This window comes from Castor canadensis, chromosome 3 (genome assembly GCF_047511655.1).
Source record: "Castor canadensis chromosome 3, mCasCan1.hap1v2, whole genome shotgun sequence".
Lineage (NCBI taxonomy): Eukaryota > Metazoa > Chordata > Mammalia > Rodentia > Castoridae > Castor > Castor canadensis.
In genome coordinates this window covers 118,502,818-118,518,448 of record NC_133388.1, presented here as the reverse complement: position 1 = coordinate 118,518,448, position 15,631 = coordinate 118,502,818, and the positions used below count along the sequence as shown (strand labels likewise).

The following is a 15,631-nucleotide window of genomic DNA, read 5'->3' as shown; positions in this document are numbered from 1 at the left end:
CACCATGGGACTAGATAACCAGGGCACTGGAGTGGTGCTAAAGAGGTGAGGCTTAGAGGAACCACAGCTTCTCAGTACAAGTTTCCCTCTGCCTCCCAGCTGGACAGTGCCTCAAGCCAAGGAGTTGAGAATCTCCTTCCTTGTCTATACTCACCACTGACCTCTTGTGTCCAGAAAAGAGCCCTGCAGCAAAATGATCCCTCTCAGTACAGTAACAGTTATGGTAGAAACTACTGAACTCCAAGCTGAGAGCAGATCTGGGAGGCTTGTTCTTCCTGAAAACATGTCACTCCTGCTTGGATTAGACCATGGAAGGAGGAAAGATGACTGACTACTCTCAGAAGGTGATGTTGGCAAGTTTTAGCATCTGACTCCTATTTCCATAATGAGATGAGGGGCTTCAGTAGAGGAATGGGCAAAGGCTCCCAAAATTTCAACTCATCTCCCATGAGCAGCTATGTGAACCCCAAGCCTCTCCTCTATGACTCAGTTCTTCATCCTTCTTTCTGCCCTAGTCTTGGAGAACAAGACACAGTGACCATCAACATTCACTTTCCTTGGTGGAAGGAGAGGAATGGAAAGTGAAGATATGTCCAGGGTCAAAAGCCTCTTCAGATTAGACAGGATGAGGGTATTGTACAATAGGTACCTGATAACTTCCTTCTACAGTCTAGAGAGCTGGCACATCAAACTTCCTGACACTTAAAATATTGACCCTTTATTACCACCAAATAAAGTCTTTTGCAAAGGGAGCAAGTTCTCTTATAAATAGAAATTTTTTTAAAGGACTTTTTTTGTGTTTTAATTTTTTAACTGCAAGGAAAGGAAAAATATTTAACACATATTTTGCACTGACCGCATGCCAAGAATTCTACTGGACATTCTATTAAAATTTTCACATGATAGTCTTGGAAATATAACTCAGATTGTTTAGAATATACTGAGAGGAAAAATGATTTTCAGTTTTAAAGGTGTTTCTTTTGAAAAGCACCTTAAAGAATATTATGTTTTGTCATATTATAATAATATAAAGGGTTATACGCTACCTCTATTCCTAAACTTATCCTAGGAATCCAGTCATCTTCATGTATCTACATGAAAATATACCTCATGTATTTTCAACACTTCAGCTAATTTAATCTGAATATGATTTCTATTTCTTGATTAATAGTTGGAAATAATGATATACTAATTTTGATTTAAAAACCAGAATTTGTTAATTAATAATATGCATATGCTTATAATCTCAGGCACATGTATTTTACACTTAGAATAGTAACATAATTTTGTGTGCTTAAATAAGTAGCAGATGCAAGATAAGGACTCTGATGAATTATAGATGTATTTCAGGAGCTTTACAAGTGCAGTTTCTATTATGTCATGAGTTGTGAAGTTCAGCTGATTTGGGCTGCACAGGAGTGATTGGGCTACTTGTTCCTTTGGGACAGCTGTGGATTGTCTAGTATCTTTGTTGAGCTCAGCTAAATTTGGACATGTCTGTAGTATATATTAAACCAAAGAAATTACAATTTTACTGGCTTAACTTACCAATTATTTTTAAGTTTGTTTTCTAAAGTTTATCAATTTTTATTAATATTTATGGGGTTTTTTTGTTCTAAGAAATCTTTGCTGGAATTCACTCAGGCAGATTTACAGCAAGTTGTAAATCCATGTGTAAATCCCTGGGTGCCTAGGCCCAAGTGGGCCTCCGAGGTGGGATGACTCTGCAAAATGGGTGTTACAGAGTAGGGTATGCCTGACTCAAATCCACTCCTTAGGTTTGAGAGGCCCAATTCCTTAGTCACAGACCCACTGTTTGAGTTCTTCCAAGCCCAAATCTGCCTATTCCCCTGCTGTAGGGTGCATATCTGGATCACCTGAACTTAGTCATCTTCCAGCCTCAGAATCTCCAGTCTGTTCCTCCCCCAGCCACAGAAACCCCACTCCTAAAATCTCCCTGCCATAGAACACTCGATCCATCTCCACTCAGAGAGAGCCTCCCAGCTGCACTGACTTGTCTCCTCTCCTGTCCCAAACTGTGCATGGACCAGAGCAGTGGTGCCCCAACCCTGGGTTCTGGGACCACCATTTTCACGCTAAGCTCAGGCCAAGGCTGGTGGGAATCACGATGATCAAGACCAGGGACCCTTACAGCTGTCACTCTCTCCGAGGCCCTAAGACTGTCCTGGCAGCGTCGGCCTGCATTTGTTCAAGGACCCCAGCTCTAGGAGCCCCTGGAGCACATGCTCATGCTCTGGTTCCCCGGTCCCAAAGCTGCTCTTTTGAGGTCTGATTGAAGTTCTAGGTGCATTGAGATCCAGCTGAGGTGAGCAGCATCCTGTAGGCTCTGGACAGCAGCATTCAAGGCTGCATCAGAAGTGGGAGAGTTCATCAGGCCAGATTCAGCCCAAGGGAAGCTGACCCTGACTGAGGTGGAGGTACTGGTGGATCTGATCCACAAGGAAACTGAAGTATAGCCGGGACAAGCCCTAAAGAAGCTGAACCTGGAGCTGGCCCCTGTGGAGGACTATATCGACTTCAGGAAGGATGACAACCTGGAGGAGGATGTCCTGGAACAAGCAGACCATGAAGTGCGGGCACTGGAGGTGGCACTGGGCACACATGTAACAGATGCCAGTCATGGACCTCTTATTGCAGACAAGAGCAGTCTTGTGAACATGCTCAACTGGAAACCCGTGTTCATCGTGTCCCCTGACCCTGGAACTACCTGTGATGGTTGGAGACCCACATGTACCTGACCAGGTTCCCAGTATTGTTGAGCTACAGCACAGGTTTGCAGGAGGCCCTGGGACCCATGGAGCAGGAGGGCATGTGGTGCTCCCTTGAGAAGTTAGAGCTGACCTCATTGCGGAATTGCTGGATGCCTCTGACCTGGCTTCTCCCTCCAGTTGCAACTTCCTGGACACCTTGGTAAACCACCACCACCACCACCACCCACCCACCCCCCCCCACACACACACACATCCAGAAGCCTGGAGTCCCAGTGGTGGCAGCAGTGCCTCCTGCTGGTGCTGAACAAATCCAATCTGCTGCCCTCAAGGGCCCTGGCCCCAGTCCTGCTCTGCCACCCCACCTATGGCTGTGGTGCCTGATTGGAGAGGGGCTATATGCCGTCTTGGAAGCCCTAAAGACAGAGCTGTCTGCATTGTGCCAGGACCAATGCACAAGTCCAAGGCTGTTGACAATGGCAAGGCAGCTGCTGTCTGGACCTCAGTGGACAAAGTTCCTGGCCCCATAGTTTTTATACTGCAAATGCCAAAGAACTGTGAAAAAGCCATTAGGAATGTTTCAATGTGAGGCTATCCCTTACCTCCTAGCCCTGGATCATGGCCTAACAGGAGCATTTCCAGAACTTTCCTGCATGTTTGCATACTTGTAGCTGTATCTATCAACCAAATACATGGGGTTTTTATTTGTTTGTTTAGGGTGAGGAGTGTTTGGTGCATGCTATCCATGATCTCTGCTTTGCCAATGGGCTACAGGCCAAGTCCTGTAAATGGGTGTTTTGCACCCATTTTCTTGTTTATTGATCTACAACAAAAGAAGAAATCTTGCTTACCCTGAGGTTATGAAAATTTTCTCATGTATTTTATCTGAAAACTAATAATTTTATATAAAACTATAAAATTTATGAGCTGTTTTGAGTGAATTTCTGTATATGGTGTGAAGTAGAGGTAAAGTCTTTTTTTTTTCCTATATGGATATACTACTACCATTTACTTAAAATACTTCACTATTGAATTTTCTCAGCACCTTTGATAAAAAAAAATCAATTTAACATGTACATAAAATCATATATAGTAAAATCTGTATATCAGTTGTGAATAGTATTGAGTCTTTGAATTAATGAGTGTAGTTATAGCTCCCATTTATTGTCTTGTGGAATTTCCCTTAGCAATGTTTTGTAGATCTCAAAGGTAAAACTGGGTGTCCACTGAGAGGGTTTGGGAGCTAGATGGAGCTCAAGGCACCTAAAGGGTCTGTTCCTGAGACATCTGCCCCCAACCCATATCTACAAAACATGGATGGTTCTTTTGTCATACTCCAAGATCTTTCTATGACCCATCTAAGTGGGTCCCAATATTTATATTTGCTAGAAGGAGAGGGGTGTGTCCAAAACAGCTATAATTTTGATTGTAGTCTGTTAAAAGACTGTTGATTGTTCTGGATGGTGGAAATTGGAGTCTTACCAGAGCCTCAGGGTCTGGTCCAGCTCTTAGGATTGTCATAAAAGGGAGAAGAGTATCCTTCATTATCCAGTGTTTCACCCCACATCCGTCAACTTTGGGCAGATACCAGGCTTCCCTGTGGGTCCCCACATAAAAGGAGTATCCTTAGAGCTGGAGTTGAGATGTAGAGTCTCCACAAAGAAGGATCTGGGATGCATCAAATTCAACAGCTAAGGGAAAAGTACTCTGATTTAAATTAATAATAAATATGCCATTTCCCAGATGAAAGAAAACGAACAATTTCACTGTAGTCTTTTTAAGGTTATTCTGGTGTCTCCTGGATGGGAGAGCTTGGTCCATTGTTCTTTCTGGTTGGGTGGGGGCACCTTCTTTACCTGTGTGTGATGAGTCCACCCCCTCTCCATGGTCTGGAAGGTTGTTTCTGTGGTCAGCAGGACCAGGAAGTATCCTTCCTAAGCTGGCTCAAGTTTATTTTCTTTCCAGGTCTTGATCAGCACATAATCACCAGGCTGGTGCAGGTGAACGGGAAAGTCAAGTGGAGGAGACTGTGCTAACAACCCCTTTTTCCTAAGAAAAAATAGGGTAGAGGATAATCCAAGTATATAATTTTTGAGGAAATAGTCATTGGTTTCAAAGGTAGGCACATCAGTAACAGAGCTAATGTAAGGAAGCCCATAATGGGGCATTTCATAAGGGGAGAGGCCAACATCCTTTCCAGGGGCCATCCTTATCCTGAGTAGTGCTATGGGAAGGCATTTAATCCAACATAATCTGGTCTCTAAGACTAATTTAGTGTGTTGATTTTTAAGAGTCTGATTTAGAGCAAACAATTTGCAAGTTCGTGCTGACCAGTTGTTAGGGAGTTGGCCTGATTCTATTACAGTGAAGGCCTCACCATTATGTCTTTTTCCCTCAATTACCCAAGAGGATACACCCAAAGGAAATGGAACCCAGTCTGGAAAGGAGTTTCCCCAAGGTCTGGCCTTACTTTCACTTGGTATTCAATAATATCTAAACATTTATGTGTGGGGCTCCTCCCTCCTGCTTTCCCTTTCAAGAAAGTGGCTGGATTTATGGATTCTTCAGTAGCTAAAGTCAGGTCATCCTCTTCTAGCAAGATAGCCTCATACTTTAGGATTCTAGAATCTGTCAGCCATCTACCTACCTTTTGGTTTAAGATTGTTTTAACTTGATGGGGAGTGCTTATAACTAGACTTCCCCCAAAGGAGATTTTTCTACATTCTTCATTTAGAAGGGCTGTAGCTGCTATTTCCTGAGTGCACTCAGGCCAACCTTGAGTGAGAGGATCTAGGAATTTAAATAAGGCCACAGGTTGACATTGATCCCCATGTTTTTGGGTTAACACCCCAAGGGCAATTCCCTTGTTTACATTTACAAAGAGGTGAAAAGGCTGTTCAGGAGAGGGCAAGGCTAGCATAGGGCTATGATAAGGGCTTGTTTTAGCTCATCTACTTGTTCTATCTCTTCAGGGTTCCAAAGAAGGGGGTCTGGTCCCTCTTGGGTCAATTTGAGATATAAAGATTTAGTTTTAAGGGCATATGAGTCTATACACAACTGGCAGTATCCCACTAAACCAGGGAACTTTCTTAATTCTTGTTTTGTTCCTGGGTGTGGGAGACCAGTGATTCCTTCTACTCTTTCTGGACCAATCCTTCATTAGCCCTTACTGATTAAATGTCCCAGATATTTTACATCAGTCTTAGCAAATTGTAACTTATACCTTGAAATATGAAGTCCCTGGCTTCCCAGGAAATTTATAAAGCTAATGGTAGTGTTAATCACCTCCTCCTGACTATTCCCTTATTATTACATCTCTCAAGTCTTTCATATTTTCTCGGTGTCCTGTGGTGCTGTTATCCCATTTGGGATCTTGATTAGGAAACTTAACATCAGCCACCAGGACATTCTGTCCCAGGGGATGTTCACGCTCCCAGATAGCCATTGCTGCTCTACAGATCATGGCTCTTTCCTCTCCTGAGAAGAGAATTCCCAAAAATAGACATTAACTCAGCCCAAGTATATATCTGTGGTCCCAGAAACTGATCAACCTGTTCTGGGACCCTGAAGCATCCTCGAGAAGGGGGACACAACTCCTTTTTAAAATTTCAGACCTGAGAGCTGGTAAGAGGAGCATTTATGAACCAAATTTCACCTTCTCTGAGGGGAACCTCCCTGAGAGGAAAGAGGGAGTGTGGTTTTTCCTCTTCAGATTGAGGAAAAGGTAAATTCTCTTGTTCTAACTACCTTTGAAGTTGTTGCAGCGAGAGGTTTCAGGTAGGGAGGGAAGGGGCAGGAAGTTGAAGGGAGGCAGAGGTGGAAGGGCTGGAAGGGGGAGGTGGGGAAGCAGGAGCCTGGGGGGAGGTGGGGAAGAGGAGCCAGCTCTGGTGCCTGAGCCAGAGGAGCAAGGGGGTTTTAAGGGGGTGGGGAGGAGGGAGGAGAGTAAATTCCAGTTAGAATGAGTTTTTTTTTTTCCTCTTTTCTTCAAGTGGAAACAGGACTATGGGACTCTGTCTCCAACAGAGGCCATATTCCATCTCCTGTTGAGTGACTGGACTCATTTATATGTTGCATTAATAGTTGGCAGACCCAGTCCATCAGCCCCAAACTTTGGCCAAAAAACCAAAGACTTTAAGATCAGTTCTTGGGGCCAGATAAAACAACAGTATTTGACCACTCTGTGTTTCTTTTTCCTTTTAGTAAGGGGGCTATCATCCCAGTATTTTAGTGTTTTTCCTAGGGGGATCTCAGACAGTATTTTATCCTGGACCTTTGTTTGTTGGTCTCCCTGTTTGTATTTCCCATTTTTCCCTTCTGGTTGATTGTGCTCTGTAAATCAGGAGCTCAAGCCCCCTTTTGCCTTGGAGTTTTCTTACTCTCTGATTCTCTTTCCATTTTGTACATCTCTGGCTGCATCCCTTGTGGGAACTTGAGGCACCTCTTGGCAGCCAATGGGTCAATATAAGCTGCTGACCTGGATTAGATTCAAGAATCTAATTCCACCTTATGAGTTCACCTCAGAACTGCAGATCAGGACTCCGCTTTCCCTTCGTGTTACCCAACACATCTCATTTGCACATCAAACAGCCTCCAGTATCCTGACCACCAAAACATTACTTGGTCACCCCCATGACATCTCTTGTCTTGGTTTGTGCACAAAATTTATGTGGTCACCATGAATCCTGTCTTCAGAGCTCCTTTACTCATGTTTTCAAGAATGCATATCCCTGGGGAAGGGTCCCAATCCTGGATGGAAATAAAATCCCAGATGAGCCCCCAAATTGTTGGAATTAAAGATCCTCCAGTGCTGAAAACAGACACACAAGAGGCAGAAAATCTTAAAAAGGCAATTTGTTTTGATCAAAAGTGTACAAGCATGTACTCACTCCAGCTGAGCAGACATGCAAGCACAAAATGGCCAACAGTGGCTCTTCCTTATATCCCTAATGCAGTTGTACCTCCCCTAACCTGGCATTTGTCCAGGTCAAAGGTTCACATCTTTCTCGATTGGCTAAAAGGCTTAGGGGATGGGATAGGACATGTAATTTGGTGGGCAATTTTCATGGGCAGTGGGACTGTATAAGAATCCAGAAGAAGAAACAGGGACCCTTTAAACAACGCAAGTCACCTAAGATGGCAACTTGAGGAATTTTGAGTAATCTAAGAGGATGACATATACTTTGATAGAAAAGATCATTTTTCTTACACTACTAGTTTCATGGTGTCAGGTCTTGCATTAAATGCTTTGACGAAATTTTTTTCTTCATCATCTGAAATGATTGCATGGGATTTTCTTTTTGCTTATTAACAGGATCAATTATGATACTGAATTTTTTCAGTGGTACTGGGATTAGAACTCAGAACTTCATGCTTTCTAGGTAGATGCTTAACCACTTGAGCCACTCTACCAGCCCTTTTTTGTGTTGGGTGTTTTCAAGATAGGGACTTGCGAATCATTTCCCCAGGTTTGGCTTTGAATGGCAATCCTCCCTAATTCTGCCTCCCCAGTAGCTAGAATTACAGGTATGAGCTACTGGCACCTTGCTAAGCATATTGATTTTTAAATTTTGGTTGAATCTTGTGTTCCCAGGACTGCTTTCCCTAGGTTAAGATATATTATCTTTCTATATTTTAATGAATTTGATTTAATTCTTGAGAACTTTTTCATGCATGTTCATGAAAGAGATTAGTCTATTCTTTTTTGAAGTTACTTTCCATTTGTTTATTTAAAACAGGGATGTTTTGAATAGATCTTAAAGGGACTACTGTAATCACTGGATAAGATAAAATGTAAAAATCATCAGTTTTCATGTACAAATTTGTTTAATATATTCTAAATCTTCACAATTTAGCAATGAAAATTTATTTTAGAATTCTTGTTTTCTGTGTTTGTTGAAATTGGAATATTTATTCAACTGAGAATAACATTTCACCAGTTAAACTGATAAATAAATGAGAGCTCAGTAAATTTACAAAATAATAGGATTTAAATTTAAAAATAAAAGAGATCTCAACCCAGATGCACTCATATTTTCTACCTCTAAAGCAACAAAACTCGCTCTGTGGAGGAGCAATGCATCTTTTTAAAAAGTGAATTTTTATATAGTCCAACTCTTTTTCTTTTTCTTACCGACTGTTTTCTACAAAGTAATGCCAAAATATGGGAAATTTTTGGTTGTGTAATTAGTTTAAAGCAATTTCAAATTTAAATAAGGAAATGCATTGTGTACCTGATGTTTCATAGCAAAACTAGTACATAACAGGAAAAGACAATGAACACGTGTTCTTTGGAATAGTTTCTGAACGTCAGTGATTTGGCTGGGTGGTTTGGTTTCATCACGTCTGATGAGGCTGCAGTTAAGCCATTGGCCAAGGCTGTTGTCATATCTAATAGCTTATTTGGGGCTGTAGTTGTGCTTCCAGCAAGACAGTTCTTATGACTGTTAACTGGAAGCTTTGTTTGTCTGCATATAGACCTCTCCTGGCTTATCTCCCTTTGTTTTGGAGCTAAACACAAGCTTGCAAAAACAAAGAAGACTCCAGTGTTGGGAAGTTTTGACTTGACAAGATTTCCTGCTTTCTCTCATTGTGTCATTGTGCTCTGTTCTTTGTTGCAAAGCTCCTCTCCGTTGAAACCATCTAAGTACTCCTCACTCACTTTCCAGAGAGCCACTTTCCAAAATCACCCAGTGTCCTGTCCACTAGGCACAGACTCCTGAGTGTGACAGAAAGGTATTCTAACCTTACTGCATTAGCACTCTAAACTAGAATCTCCAACCAAGTCTGAAGTCACTGACTAAAGCCAAATGCTACTGGCTGCTGAAGGGTTTAGATCCTGGAGGATGGGTGAGAAACATCTGCCTTCACGAACAGGTTAATCGTCTTAAATGGAAAAAAAAAAGGCAAAACAAACCTAAAAAATAAAAGCAAACAAACAAAAGAACAAGTCATTTTCCAGGTTCTATAACATTTCAGTTACATATTACAGTTAAAACAGACCTGAAAAGACACACCCACTGAGGAATTTGCAAATCAAGCAAGAAGCTGAAAGTCAAGGTTGACATCACCTTATATGGCACAGAGTGCTACATATCACAGACACTCATTTATCTCATGCAGACATAACATTCAGGAGAATATTAAGCATTTCTACAGCTGCTTTATCCTTTGTGGTAAAAATGGCAAACACATGACTTTATCATCAGGGACTGGCTTAGCTATGAGGGAGAATCTTCTCAAAAGATTCACATTCTTGAGATGCCCCTAGGTTTCCCACACCCTTCCTGACAGAGGACCTTAGAATCTTCATATCTTTTTAATATGGTATATTCATGGAGACCAGAAGATGTATCAGAAAACTATTTTAACAGAAATATGCCAATTTAATGTAGTCTCTGCTAATAGAAATCCATTTCATAGGACACTAGGCTGATGCTATTAAGATGTATAAACTATTCAGCCAGCTATTGATGTCTTGGGAACAAGAAGCAATTTTCAGCCAGGATATTGACATTCACTCAACAAACCTCTCAGGAGCCCTACTGTGTAGCAGATGCTGTGAGGGATGCTGAGAAATCTGGGTATTTGCACCTGGTTTGTAACTAATCACCTTCCTCCTGCAGAGAAACAGAGAGAATGGTATGAAAGGTGATCTCAAGTGTTCTCCTCTCTCTCTCTGGTGACCACAGAGGCTTCTCTGACCCAATGTGGGTCAGAGATGCTAATGACAAAAGCTGAAGGTGACTGAACACATATATGTGCCATGAGTTGTGCATTAGCTCCCCACAAAACTGAGAAGGTAAGACTGCTTTCCCCATTTTCAAGCTGAAGGAATTGAAGTACAGGAGGCCAGCAGTTGAAATCTTCCCACTGTTAGTACATGGTGGGCTAGCTTTTAATTCAGGCAGTCCAGTGCCTGGGCCCTTCACAGGACACCACCCTGCTTCCCTGGATGGTCACATCAACAGGAACATGGATTTCCATCATCTCATGAGACTTTCTGGAAGTTACCGTTCCATTTCTCACTTCCTAAACAATGGAAAATACACCTAACACATTGCTTTAAGGATTAAAAAAATTAGTGAATCAACAGAACAAGGACTCCAAGAAAAAGGGAATATACCTGGGATTCTGTGCCCTGGGACTCCATCCTCAATTTTTGTTTTTCCAGACAAGGTCTTGCTATGGATCCTTGGCTGACCTGAAAGTCACAACCCCTGTGCCTCAGTCTTCCAAGTGCTGGACTTGCAGGTGTATGCTACCATGCAGCCAGGCTTCATCCTCAGAATTTTATGTTTTCAAATGATCATCATGAAATGTAGGCCACTTTAGGCTGAGGAATGTGGTAATGGATTACAACCTGCCAGTCACTCTAGTCAAATGACCTAGAATACAGGCTGTCTTGCTAATCACAGACAATAAACACAAATGCAGTTTGAAAGGAAAGCCCAGATAACCTTGGTCTGTGTCATATACAGTAGAACAGCCAGATATTTATTTATTACAATTCTGGGGGCTGGAAAGTCTAAGATCATGGCATCAGTTCTTGGTGAAGGCCCTCTTGCTGTCCTTGGGTGACAGAATGCCCAAAAGCCAATGGGGACAAAACTCTTCTAAGCATCCATGTCTTATGAGTGATCTGTGAACTCTAAGACATTAGCTGCAGACATACACACATATACTCACACACATGCACACACACACACACACGCACACACACACACGCACACACACCGTCCACCTCCCTATCCTTGGGTTCCACATCCCCAGATTTAAAAAATATTTGAAAGTGTACAAGAGCATACCCATAGGTTATGTGTAAGTAACATGCCGTTTACATAAGAGACCTGATTATCTGCAGATTTTGGTAGCTGCAGGATGGCCTTGAACCAATCCCCTGAGAATATGGAGGGATGATTGTACACACATACACATATGTATGTATAATTTAGGAATTAAACATAGCAATTAACTGTAACAGGGAATTGAACATGCCAGTTAAGATTATGGTCCAGAATCCCTGCTCCATCACTTACTGTGTGACCTTGAGAAATTTACTTAAACTCTAAGCCTGCGGGAAAGAGGATAAACAGTTTGAGGCCAGCCTGGGCTGCCCTGGTCTGGCTCCAAACTGAAATCCTCCTTATCTCTACTTCCACAGTGGCTTAGATTGCAGATTGAGTCATGGTGCCCAACTTCTAGTGAGTGTTTTAGTAGAACGTTTTTGTAATGGCAGAGGGAATTAGTTCATATTGTCCAGTTTGTGGTAATATGGTGTTTTGTGAAGAATGTCTTGTGAAACAAATGTTTTGAGTTTCTGGTGAAATGAGCCTATATTCTAAGTCCCAAATTTTTAATTTTCTGTGGTAAACAATTATTTTTAACACAAATTATTTGTTTAATAATATGTCCTTAGTTGCTTAAGTACATTAATGAAAATAAATTTCCCTGTCCTGGATGATTATTTTGCCATGCCCTAGTCATAGTTGCAATATAATTCTATGTCTTACACTGCCATTGCTACCCCTGAAATAAGAAACACAAAAATACGAAGCTGAGCTGATACACACAATATCATTAAAACTGTTTTAATTGAATTAGCTTCAAAAAAAAAAGTAATGTGCTCATGGTGGTGTGTGCCTATAATCCTAGCACTCCAGAAGAAGAGTAGGAGGATCATGGATTCAAGAGCAGCCTGTGCTAACTAGGAAAGACCTGCCTCAAAAAAAAAATGCAATCTAATTTTGTGTGTGTGTGATTGGGGTTTGAAGTCAAAGCTTTGTGCTTGCAAAGCAATACTTGAGCCACAACTCCAGTTCATCTTGTTGAGCCTGCATTGGAGATGAGGTCCTCTGAGCTATTTGTCTGCTCATTATTCAGTGGGATTTTGCCTTATTATTATGCCTGGACATGTGATGTACGTCAGTCAGTCATTGAAATACCCCACCACTGAATTTCCTTGACCTCTTCCCCATCCTGAGTTGTTTAACACTTTCCCGTGTATTTTCTTTTTTTTTTCTTTTATTATTCATATGTGCATACAAGGCTTGGGTCATTTCTCCCCCCTGCCCCCACCCCCTCCCTTACCACCCACTCCACCCACTCCCTCTCCCCCCACCCCCTCAATACCCAGCAGAAACTATTTTGCCCTTATTTCTAATTTTGTTGTAGAGAGAGTATAAGCAATAATAGGAACGAACAAGGGTTTTTGCTGGTTGAGATAAGTATAGCTATACAGGGCATTGACTCACATTGATTTCCTGTGCATGTGTGTTACCTTCTAGGTTAATTCTTTTTGATCTAACCTTTTCTCTAGTTCCTGGTCCCCTTTTCCTATTGGCCTCAGTTGCTTTTAAGGTATCTGCTTTAGTTTCTCTGCGTTAAGGGCAACAAATGCTAGCTAACTTTTTAGGTGTCTTACCTATCCTCACCCCTCCTTTGTGTGCTCTCGCTTTTATCATGTGCTCATAGTCCAATCCCCTTGTTGTGTTTGCCCTTGATCTAATGTCCACATATGAGGGAGAACATACGATTTTTGGTCTTTTGGGCCAGGCTAACCTCACTCAGAATGATATTCTCCAATTCCATCCATTTACCAGCGAATAATAACATTTCATTCTTCTTCATGGCTGCATAAAATTCTGATAGGTATGTGGTGATTCCTGCCATTTAGTTGTCTTAGTTATTTGAAGGTTTGATTGTGTGTACCTAAGTTGAAGTTACTCTCTACTGTCTTGCTTTTTCTTTTCCTGTGGTTTGGTGCTGCCTATCTTTTCATGGTTAAGTTGGGTTTCACTTTCTGTGTGCAGAATCCCTTGCAGAATCTTTTGTAGTGGTGGCTTTGCGGTCACATATTGCTTTAGTTTCTGCTTGTCATGGAAGACTTTTATTGCTCTATCTATTTTGAATGATAGTTTTGCTGGGTAGAGTATCCTGGGGTTGAAGTTATTTTCATTCAGTGCCCAGAAGATCTCACCCCATGCTCTTCTTGCTTTTAATGTTTCTGTTGAGAAGTCTGCTGTGATTTTGATGGGTTTACCTTTGTATGTTACTTGTTTTTTCTCTCTTACAGCCTTCAATATTCTTTCCTTAGTTTCTGAACTTGTTGTTTTAATGATGATATGTCGTGGAGTAGTTCTATTTTGATCTGGTCTGTTTGGTGTCCTGGAGGCCTCTTGCATCTGTATGGGAATATCTTTCTCTAGATTTGGGAAATTTTCCATTATTATTTTGTTGAATATATTATGCATTCCCTTCGCTTACACCTCTTCTCCTTCTTTGATGCCCATGATTCTCAAGTTTGGTCTTTTGATGGAGTCAATGAGTTCTTGCATTTTCTTTTCACAGGTCTTGAGTTGTTTAATTAATAGTTCTTTGGTTTTTCCTTTAATTACCATTTCATCTTCAAGTTCTGAGATTCTGTCTTCTGTTTGTTCCTTTCTGCTGGATTGGCCTTCCGTTTTGTTTTGCAGTTCTGTTTCATTCTTTTTTCTGAGGTTTTCCATATCCTGGCTGTTTTCCTATTTAATGTTGTCTATTTTGTCCTGAGTTCATTTATCCGTTCATTCATCATGTTCTCTCTTTCACTTTGGTGTTTATACTGTGCTTCTATGGTTTCCTTTATTTCTTCTTTTGCTTTTTCAAATTCTCTATTTTTGTTGTCTTGGAATTTCTTGAGTGTCTCCTGTACATTTTGGTTGACCCTATCCAGTATCATCTCTATAAAATTCTCATTGAGTACTTGTAGTATGTCTTCTTTTAAATTATTCTTGTGGGCTTCATTGGGTCCTTTGGCATAGTTTATCTTCATTTTGTTGGAGTCTGGATCTGAGTTTCTGTTCTCTTCATTCCCCTCTGGTTCCTGTACTAATTTTTTGCTGTGGGGAAACTGGTTTCCCTGTTTTTTCTGTCTTCCCGTCATTGTCTTTGGTGTTGTTACTCTCCCTGTTCTGTGTGCAATTAAGTATTTTCTGGCTTGTAATAATAACAATGGTAATATTTAGAATGGAAGGGTGAGCTGAGATGGAAAGCAAGAAGTTAAAGAAAGGGGGAAAACAAATACACAGACAAGAGGGAGAAAGCAGAACAAGGTTTCAGACAAGAAAGTTTCAAAGGTATAAACAGGGAGCGTTAGTGTACTAATTGGCAGTAAGCTGAACAGACATTAGAAAGACAGAGAGAAGATTGAAAAATCAAAGATAAAAAAATAAAAAATAAGTAAATGAAAGAAATATCTATATATAAAAATGAATTAAAATAAAATGGAAAATAGAAAATTAAAAAAAAAAACCAAAGACCAAAAAACCTCCAAGTTTATATGCAATGCAGTTTCAGTCTTAATAATTTGGGTGTCCGTCTCAGTCTCCAGTCCTGGAGATGGTGCCTCAGATGTTGTTCTGTAGTTGTCTCATCAAAGGAGATGCATAAAGTAGAACAAAACTACACACACACACACACACACACACACAAAAGCACCACCAAGTGTCCCAAGTTCAAATGCAATACAGTTTCAGTAAGTTTTTCGGCTTGCAGGTGTAATTCGGTTGTTCTCTCATCAAAGATAGGGAGAAAAAGAAAAAAAAGTGTCTGGAGACAGTTCTGAGAGTGGTATCTGCAACTGTGGCTTGTCTGCCTGCTGCTGTCAGCCTGTTGTTGCTGGAGGCATTATTTATGCAGATCTCAGGGGTGAGCTTAGCACTCACCTGGCCCCACAGGCTTTGTTTGCTCAGATTTCTCTTGTGCAGGAGCCTCTGCTACAGGCTTTCCCCTTTCCAAGCACTGGGAAAAGTGATACTGTACCTGTGTTGTCAGGCCTGTGTGTTTATTTACAGTTCATGTGGGAGGTGGATCTTCCCCCCTCTCCTGTGCAGTTTTCCTCCCACTGCCATTTTCACAAGCTTTCC

At 41.3% G+C, this 15,631-nt stretch overlaps 1 pseudogene; it reads left to right on the top strand.

Moving 5' to 3' along the window:
• Positions 1-2,128: 2,128 nt before the first annotated feature.
• Positions 2,129-3,259, top strand: LOC109675435 (5-taurinomethyluridine-[tRNA] synthase subunit GTPB3, mitochondrial-like; annotated as a pseudogene).
• Positions 3,260-15,631: the final 12,372 nt, after the last annotated feature.